Genomic DNA, 9,920 nt, shown 5'->3' with positions numbered 1-9,920 from the left:
ATTTATTGCTGCACCATCTCATGGTATAAGATGGTATTACAGTACTGCACAGTCCAGTCCTGGCTTCTGTTGATAGCTCTTCAACATAATATGTAGATATTTTAGACATGAATTCACATCAGTTGTTTTATAATACGTTGTAGATGGCTTTGGTTAATTTTGGAAAATTTAAACTATTCTTAAAACACAGAAATGTACAAAACATACCTTTAACAAATAACATCTGTGTTATAATTGTAAATGGCCTGTATTTGTATAGCGCTTTTACTAGTCCCTAAGGACCCCAAAGCGCTTTACACAACCAGTCATCCACCCATTCACACACTGGTGATGGCAAGCTACATTGTAGCCACAGCCACCCTGGGGCGCACTGACAGAGGCGAGACTGCCGGACACTGGCACCACCGGGCCCTCTGACCACCACCAGTAGGCAACGGGTGAAGTGTCTTGCCCAAGGACACAGGGGCTCGAACCGGCAACCTTCCGATTACAAGGCGAACACCCAACTCTTGAGCCACGATCGTAATTGTGTTTAATCACTGTTAATTAAGTAAATTGCTGTGCATAATGTGCTGTAGTGAGTGCAAATTTGTTTAGAAATCTACAAATACTGTCTAACTGAGTGAAAACTGATTAAAATTTTGCTAAAAGAGTGATTTATTTAAATAAATTAGCTCAGAATATTGTTATTTTTGTATTTTGAGAGAATAACCCTATTGAAAATAGTCCTACCTTCTAACAACAGATGTGTATGGCAGCAGTAGAAAGAAGAAATCAAAATTATTTTCTGAGTGTATTTTATAGTATTGTAAATTATGGTTTAATGTTTTATGATTTTCAGCATAGCAGACTTACTGTGGCTTACAGACTATAAAAAAGAGTAAAATTAGAAGTGATTGCAATAACTGGGGTTTAGTTTCATGAATAAAAAAAAACTTTATCGTCATTATAGGAAAGAAAAAGTCAGCTGATGCAATAAAGCCGAGCAGTGGTCATCATCTTGCCTTGCATGAATGGGTTGCTTACTGTAGAACAAAGCCAGCTGGTGGACTTCAGGGTCTGTATGACAATGATATTGACAGCATATTCACTTCCACGTTTATTTTTACTTCCATAGTTTTTTATCCTCCATACATGAGTCGGTGTACTTCAGCAACATGCATCTCTTACCCAGCTAAGCCTCAGCTGTCACCTTGCTTTCTTGTTTGCTTTTCCCTAATCGGGGAGACAGTAGTGGCAGATGAGTGAGCAAAGTTGTTCAGGATAACACACACTGAAAGCCTTTTTGGCTTCTATCGAGCATGCCGATTTGTTTGTTTGAGGCTGGTGTCTGTACCCCAGGAAAACAGCAGTCAATAAAACAAACAACTTGGTAGAGATGCACTTTTGTTCTACAAAAGAGACTGATGCTAACTCTCTGATAAATGAAGGTGTGTGTTGATTGGGTTTCTCAACATCTGTCCATCTGATCCACTTCAAATATGCCTCTTGTACCGTGGCGGCAAGCACAGCATAACAGTCTCATACATTTTTCAGTATATTATTATATGACACTGTGCAAAAGTCTCAAGCCATTTTTAGAAGTAATTTTTAGAAGTTGTCTTGAGCAGTATGTCTGTGAAGCTTCTCTGTCATCTAGGTCATCATACTCGTCTGGACTTCTTGAAGTTTCTTGAAGACGTTTCACTTCTCATCTGAGGAGCTTCTTCAGTTCTAAGAGCAAGTGGTGGAGAGTCCCAGATTTTTAAGCCCTATTGGGAGTGTCCCTAAGAGGGTGATGGACCTCCTATTGATCCTCTGCCTAATCACACAACCCAAGGTGTGAAAATGGGTGTGGATCACAATAAACCAAGACCATGTCCACACTAATGCACTAATCTTTTTCTCTCTGTTTTGGCCTTCCGTACACACTGAGACAGCATTTTCGGTCACGGAAAATGCTACGTTTTGAAAACGCCGTTTTCACATCGCAGTGTGGACAGCGAACCCGGAGCCTTTTCGAAAACGATGACACATTTTAGTCATGTGATGCAGTCATGTGACCAATTAAACTAAGATAGCGAAGGGCATTATACAGCAGTTGTTTTGTTTGCTCTCAATTTTGACAGCCCTATTAAAGATTAATATCAGTTTGAAGAAAAGCTATCTGGAGCATATACAAATTCTTTAATTCTCACTTGCTTTTGCAGCTTTGTACTTTTGTGTTACTCGCAGCAACAACTCCACCTCATTGTTAGTCCATTTAAAAAACTTTTCAAAGAGCCGGAAAGTAAATAAGCGGCAGACAGAAATGAGGCAGGTCGAATCGTCTTGCTTTTCACGCATGCGCAGTACTGGAACGTATTCGTCCGTTTCAATGTGGACGCACAACTGTGAAAACGACTGAAAACGGTAGTGTGGACGCGGAGCGTTTTCAGATGAAAATGCCGTTTTCAAATTTATCCTGGTTAGTGTACACGTAGACCAAGGTTTCGGGTGAACCCATTGTGAGACCTTGCCCCTCCTATCATGTGACTTACTGAAGTCAGCGGCCCAAGATGTGAGTGGGCGTTAAACGAGTTAAACCTTTCCAAGCTCCTTAGTCTTGAGCAGTTCTCCTGTGGTGCTAGTTTCAGTCATTGTGCAAATGTACTGTTTATAAGACTGAGGAAACCTGCAGTCAGCTGAGACTGAAGAAGAAGTCACTTGGATGAGTGACGAAATTTTTCTCCCACTGAAAACGCTACATCCAGATGAACAGAATCCACTTTTGGGGATTTACGTACCTGGATGATTGAGCATGCATCAAGAGTAGTTCTATGGGTTTTCTGGAGGTCTTTCAAAGTTTTTGTGTGCTGTGGACATTGGCTGCTTTTTCACTCAGTTAATAGAAAGTGTGGGACAAAAGTTGCAGGCTTGGAGGAGATGAAAGTCACCTGAAGCTCATGCATAAAATAGGAAAAAAAATCCAGTAAAGACCTGATGCAGGACTTAAGCAATACAAGATCTGACCATCTTCTGTTCACTGAAGTCTCATCAGAAACCGTCCTAATGGAAAGGTGGCTGTCAATAAACCATTGATGGAGAAAAGGGAGAAAAGGCTGAGGTATGTAAAATTACAAAAGAACTGGCATGCAAATCAGTAACAACACGTCTTATTGCGGAATGAATCCAATTTTTTTTTTAAATGGTTCAAATACTCACCAATATGCATGCAGGTTGGTAGTGAGTTTCTACAGCCATCTCTAAAAGATGTTAGAGGTTCTGTGTGGATTGTTGAATTATGAATTATGATCACAGAAAAGGGCAATCAGATTTTGATCTACCATCATTTTTCAGCATGACAATGATCCCAAATACACTGCCAATACGGTAAAAGCATATCTGAATAGAAAAGCTCACAACAGGAAAGTATTAGTCATGGATTGGCTTCCCCAGAGCCCGGACCTCAACATTATTGAAGCAGTGTGGGATCATCTTGACAGAGAATGGAACTAAAGGCAGTCAACATCTAAAGAACAGCTTTGAATGTCCATCAAGATAAATTTGGAGAACTATTGCTGAAGACTACTTAACAAAATAATATAAAACTTTGCCTAAGAGAATTACTAATTGAAGAATCAAGGTGGGTGGTCATACTAAATATTGACTTTGAAGCTTCTTAGAATTGTACAAACTGTATTTTTGCCTAATACAGATATATCAATCACTCAGAATTAATCAAAATATAAAGAAATGTGTTATTGCTCAAGACTTTACTTCAGATTTACTGAAGCAAAGACAAAGCTTAAAAATGTACAAATTTCAGGTTTTTACTCATTATGTGGACTATGTAAGATATCAGCATGATGATTCTAAGGTGATTGCTTCTGTATATGATCTAATAAGCATAATAAAGAAAAACCAGATCAGACTATGGTGCATTCACGTTTGTTCCATTCCATATGTAGCTGCTATAGGATCATTTTTGCTGCTGAAGACCAGCGGTTACCAAACCAATCACGATCTGCACATTTATTCTCTGGAACAGGAACACTGTTCATACACACACAGGGACAGACTTACAAGCACCACTATAATTAACACCTTTGCAGCAGCTGTAGCGAAAACAAAAGCAAATGGTGTGTAAAGTTAATATTCAATGAAAAAAGTAATGTCTTTACATTACATTAAATGCAAATATAAACATATCTTCAGCTAAAAAAAAAATCTAAGTGCTCGTGTTTACAAGGAGCACATTTTTATTCTACTGGGCTGCCCTTTCAAAGCGTTGCTACCATAAATCATAAAAATAACAATTCATCATGAAATGCAAATATAAGTAAAAAGTTAAAATACACACACACAGCTGTCCTGTCAGAAAAGAGCTTCTCTGCATACTCCAGGAGACACAATGCTCTGTAAGCCTGATTACACTGCCGGGGTGAGCAGTGGGAAACTTTTGTGTGGGAAGCCTATAGCCAGCCTGAAATATTTTCTTTTTCCACTGGCTGAAATAAGCTATGCTTCTTTTTTCACCAACACTTGTATAGTAGCTGTGTAAAATTTAAATAAATGATCCTGAAAACTTCAAATCTGTGTAACTCCAGGGCTTCTCTTTCTATTCCAACTCACACCGGCAAGTCACAGCACTGAAAGCACAGAACTGACTTATTTATACCCTGAAATTAGACTGAAGACATTTGTGTGGAACATAATCCCAACAATTTTTAAGACAAGGTGATGTCACTGTAAGAAAAATCAGAGTCACATCTCAAGATTCGTATTTGATTGACAGTTTTAAATATCTCCTCCAACATTTTTCATACTGGCGATATATTATATTTTGTCACCACATCCCTAAACCCCAAAGCACACAGTCAACTGTGTCTCTGAGTATCCTGGCTGCGGCAGCCTTTGCCTCTGTCCTTATGATGACGGATAAAGCACTCTGATGCTCCCTGAGAGAGAAACACATGGTCAGACACACACACACACTCATAGATTCATCTGTTAACTCTCACTTCCTTGTTCGGCATTACCAGATGTGTGCTCAGTCAGACATCTGTCGTTTTCTGTGCAAACTGTACTGTGCAGGAACAGTTGTCCAAATATTCCATAAATTCAACATTTAATAATTGTAAAAAAGTACTTTAGCTGTAGCTGTAAGGAAGAATTGCTAACATATACTAGTGTCTGTCAAACTGTTGAAGCTCCAGAGGCTTTGTCCTTTTGACAGGACCTTTCTGTTGTTTGTTCTGAAGACAGGCATGCCATGCACTACCCTGCCATTTTACATAAAAGCAGCTGTAAGAATCAAATACCTTCCATCATAATAGTCACCGGACATCGCCAACAAACAAAGCAGCGGATGTGCTGTACAATAAAAGGCTTTCGCAGGTTCGGGCAGGGTGTTTGAGAAGAGACCAGTTGGAATTAATGAATTCAGGAACGCCGCAGCAGTGTGGAGAGTCAGCCGGGGCAGTTCTGGTGGGAGAGATCTTCACAGGGATTTCAAAACACAGGAAAGAAAAAAAATCAGGTTTGTTTGTGAAGGAGTTTTCATAAGAAAACAGAACAGAAAAGGAAAATATGGGGGGCATACAGCAGTGTATTTAAAACAACTGAGTAGAATAATTTGTTTACATTACAGCAACTTCATCTTCTTCTTTCCATTTTTAGAATCTATTGGCCCTTTTCATCCCTTTCTGCTGCTCCTACTGAGTTTCTGACTACATCCATCTTTTATATAGACTATATAAAAAAGATGGATGTAGCCAACATGACATTATTAGTTTTTTTGTGATTTACCATTTTGAAGCGTTGAGTTTAGCATTTCAGTCATTTTTCAAAACCAGACTTCATAGATATATGTAGATGACAGGGTAGCACTGAGAGTTTTTTTTAGCTAATGCACTGTTTGCAAAGTCCAGTGGCAATTTAAATAGAATGCTGATATCATCTGTTGGGAAAAAAAGAAAGAACAACAATAAAAAAGAAGTTTGCAGCAAAAGAAACTCTTCAGACAGCCAACTAGTTCAATTGTCTTTAATACAGATGAATGCTAACAAGACAAAATAACACTTGTAAACATTGTATTGATGAAAATCAATTTTTTAAACTTTTTTGTTAACAAAAAGGAGAATGTGATGTATTTACAATGATATAATGATGACACCTGAATAAAAAAAAATATAATTATTATAATTATAAAATGCAAATTTGATACTTAAATATTAAATTTCACTGCACTGTAAACGTGTTTATTTCTTTTGGGCATTTTATGTCAGCCCCAAGTGGTCATTGGAGGAACTGCAATTTGATTTTTGTCGAGGTTTCTACTCAGAAGCCAGGCAGAGTAAAATCTGATTGCCTTATTCAGTAGTTCAGCTATTATCCTGCAGTTCTTTCTCTATCAGCTCACTGTGGCTGTCCAAGTAAGTTTCCTTACTGAACTTAGCACATCAAGCAAGTTCCCTTACTGCATGCAGTAAGTTCCCTTATTTGATGTGCTTTCTTTAAAAACTGCACTTTCTCTTCTCTACAACTTAAAAAATAAATACATAAAGCAAACTTACGTTATGTCTTAAACACCTTAATTGCGAAGCAGCAGTGGGGTGTAACTCAACACAACCGTACAAGTGTAAAGAGAGTCAACAAAGAACAGAGATAAAGATAAAATCAGGCACACTTGTATTGTTTCCTGTGAAGATAATTTGAATCCACTGAGGGAAAGGCAGATCCAGATGCTAAGAATATACAGGAATGAAAGCAAGTACACTTAACAGTTTATCCATGGCTCTGTGGTGTAGTGGTTAACGCATTCACCTTACAACCTGATGATCTTCAATTCAATTCCAGGAAGAGGCACAAACCAGCCTCAGGGGGTCACAAGCTACTGCACTCCTACTAGCAGTTGATAAAGCCTGCATCAGGAAGGGTATCTGGTGTAAAATATCCATCAAATCAAATATGTGGATCCATCCACTGTGGTGACCCCTTGGGAAATAAAGGAGCAGCCAAAGGTGCCTTTTGGTTTTTCCATCTTCTCAAAGGCAAGGCAACAATTTTAACTAATTACTCTTAATTTAGAGGATAGAGAGAGCAGTGATTTGCTTTGATTAGTGTGCTCAGTGATTTTACTATATATGCATGAGTGCCTCCAGGCTAGTTTTCTATTTTGTTTTTCATGTGTTATCCATTGTAAATTAATGCATGCAAGCGAATAACTTTGTCAGAAAACAGGAAAACAAAAACTTATCTTGAATATGAGAAAACCTGATAATTTAGAAAGCACTAGAAATATAAGCTTAGAACACTTGTACAGCTTCAAAGGTTCTCTTTGTACTTGACAGTAAAGCTCAGGAATCTCTAAAGAGGGCTGATGTTAAAAGCTACCCTTGAGCTAGTTATTTTTCTTTTTTTAAATGCTTGAGCCCCACAATTTGAAGATTAAAAACTTGATGTTTGGAATTTTAATATGATTCTGATTAGTCATGCTCTGTGGTTTTTGTTTCTTTTTACAAAAAATTAGTACAGAAATCTCAGGAACGAAATCAGGCATTTAAATAAACTCAGCTCCCCCACTTGGCATGGATGACAATATTTTTTCAGCATTGCATCCAGAATTGATTGGATCAAGTGAGGGTGGATTTTACAAAGGCAGGCCTTCAGCAGAGCAGTGGTCTCCCTCGCACTGAGAGCTTTTCTAACACTGTGCCATAACTCCATTAACAAATGCAATCTCAAAGATCATAACTAATCTTCTGAATTAATTAAAAATGTTTTTTATATATTTTTTTTTCTATGTCGTACATTGGCGTAATTGAGCTAGTGTAGGCTTCAGTTGCGACTGACAAAGCTAATCCCCTTTTTCAAATGAGATTGAAAATTCTGCAAATCAACAAGATACTCTCCTCGTCTAGTTATAATTATTTCATTATGTGCCGCCGTGGGTGTTAACCAGGAAGAATTGATTGGAGCAGCTGGCGATATGGTCGACCTGATGAGGCTACTGTTGACTTCACTCTGGTGGGAAATTGTCGGGCTCCTGCTACCGACTGTTTTCCAGCGACTCCAAACTACTCAGCCTAATTAGCTTTACTACTGCATCTTCAGGCAAATATCCACATATAGCCCGTCTTTAAAATAATCATCACCATTAGGACCACCATCACACTGCTGCTGAACCCACTCTCCTCTTTAAGCTCCACATTGTTGCTGTTAACCTTAAGACTGAGATAATGGCAGCTCTTTTCCAAAACATGACATTTACCTTGCTATCAGTAACAGCGACAATAAAAATAACCTCAGTGTTGAAACCTTAAGGTCGTGCCGGTATCCCGCTCTTTCCTCTCGCACAAGCTGGGTTCCGGTTTGTTTTTATTACCCTGTGACAGGCGCTTGATCCTCTCACCTTGGTATTTCTTTTTTTTTTTTCTTTTTTTGTACACAGCCAGGCTGACACTAACAAGCAGCGTGCCTTCCTATCTCCTCAACCCCATCGTCTAGGCTGCCATAAATGTACCTGCCTTTGATGCACGGCGCAGCAACAACAAGTCATTTAGTCGTTTTGGTTCATCGAACAGGCCGTTTGTTAGTTAGCCCCAGGGTAAAGCTGTCTGCGGGAGGCTGGGGAGCAGAGGAGGATGATCAGGAGGTTTGGGTGATTCTATTTAATGCTTACAGCAAAGTTTTAACCCTTATATAATACCTCTAGAGTCATATAAAGAGGAAACCTAATAGGGCTGCAAATGTCAGAGAAGTTAAGTACAGTAAAAAAGCATTGAACTAATGAGAAAGACAGTGGATTAACTGCAATTCTCAAGTGTAAGCCTTAAATCGCTGCCTGCTAATTTTCTTTAAAAAATCGAGTGAATTCTTTCAACACTTTGTTGCACTCTAATTGCTGCTTTTTTAAAAACTCACCTCAGAAGGTCTTGAAGGCTTTATGCGCGGATGATCTCATTGTCAAAGCAATATAACAATCAACACTTAAGAAGGACACAAAAACATTGGCTAATATCACAAAGTATTAATAAGGTTATCTCATTTCACGCTTGGTTTCTTTTGTCGTGAAGAAGCAAAACACCTCCCCGCCAATGAATTATTACACTTCCCAGTCTATTCCCAACACCAAACCCCATTATAGTTGGATAGATATGTCGCTTCTGTTGATCGATGTTGCCTTTGCATAGCAGGGTGTTTAAAAGCCCATACAATGTATCAGGGATTCTAATTTATTTAAATATTATTCAGGAAAGACCTCGCTCTTTCAGACAGATGAAAAAGCTTAGGACTTTTGACATCAAGGCCTCTGTGACCTTTTGACTTTGGACCACAGATTTTATTTGCCTGTGCGTGTAGGAGACAAGTGTGTGCAAGCACGCAGTAATATATATTTTGCTAATGCATGAATGTGCATTTAAGGGATGCTCTCAGCTTATTTGAAGCATAGTTGTATAGTTAGATGCATAGTTGGTGAGCTATGCATCCTGTAGCTGATTGCAAAAGCCTGTCCCAGCTCTTATAGAGTGAGAGGCAGGGTACACAGGTCATCAATCTGTCATGGCATTCCAGTCTGTAAGATAAAAACAATATTGTTTAAATAAGTAAAGTCATTCTTCCTTTCAATCATTCATTTTCTTTCTTACTAAACACACATTTGGGTCAAGTGAAGCTGAGCCACAGTCCCAGTAGTGAAGCTGATCTCAGTGCTTTCGTCTGCTTGTATTTGCTACACATCTGAAAGCCATTTTGCAACCAATCTGTGTATGTATGAAAGTGTTGGTGCCAAATATAAACTTTTATCTTTTGACATACAGTGAGCTTGACTGAAACCAAACAGAAGCAGCATTATCCAGATACAGTTTTAACATGCCAAGAGTCATCACACAGATAAATACACTAAAAATATATAACAAAAGAAATGTCACGTGTTCCATTTTTGCTAAAATGTACTC

General features: G+C 38.6%; 1 long non-coding RNA gene across 1 annotated transcript; it reads right to left on the bottom strand.

The window, feature by feature from the left end:
• Positions 1-4,993: 4,993 nt before the first annotated feature.
• Positions 4,994-9,526, bottom strand: LOC112843935 (uncharacterized). The gene is made up of 4 exons (XR_003216481.1): positions 8,887-9,526; positions 8,486-8,589; positions 5,770-5,920; positions 4,994-5,459 (listed from the first exon to the last, which is right to left on the bottom strand). It is a non-coding gene; the product is annotated as an uncharacterized LOC112843935 (long non-coding RNA).
• Between the last annotated feature and the right edge of the window lie 394 nt (positions 9,527-9,920).

Source organism: Oreochromis niloticus, linkage group LG23 (assembly GCF_001858045.2).
Source record: "Oreochromis niloticus isolate F11D_XX linkage group LG23, O_niloticus_UMD_NMBU, whole genome shotgun sequence".
In the NCBI taxonomy this organism is placed as follows: Eukaryota; Metazoa; Chordata; class Actinopteri; order Cichliformes; family Cichlidae; genus Oreochromis; species Oreochromis niloticus.
This window is presented reverse-complemented; position numbering and strand designations above follow the sequence as displayed.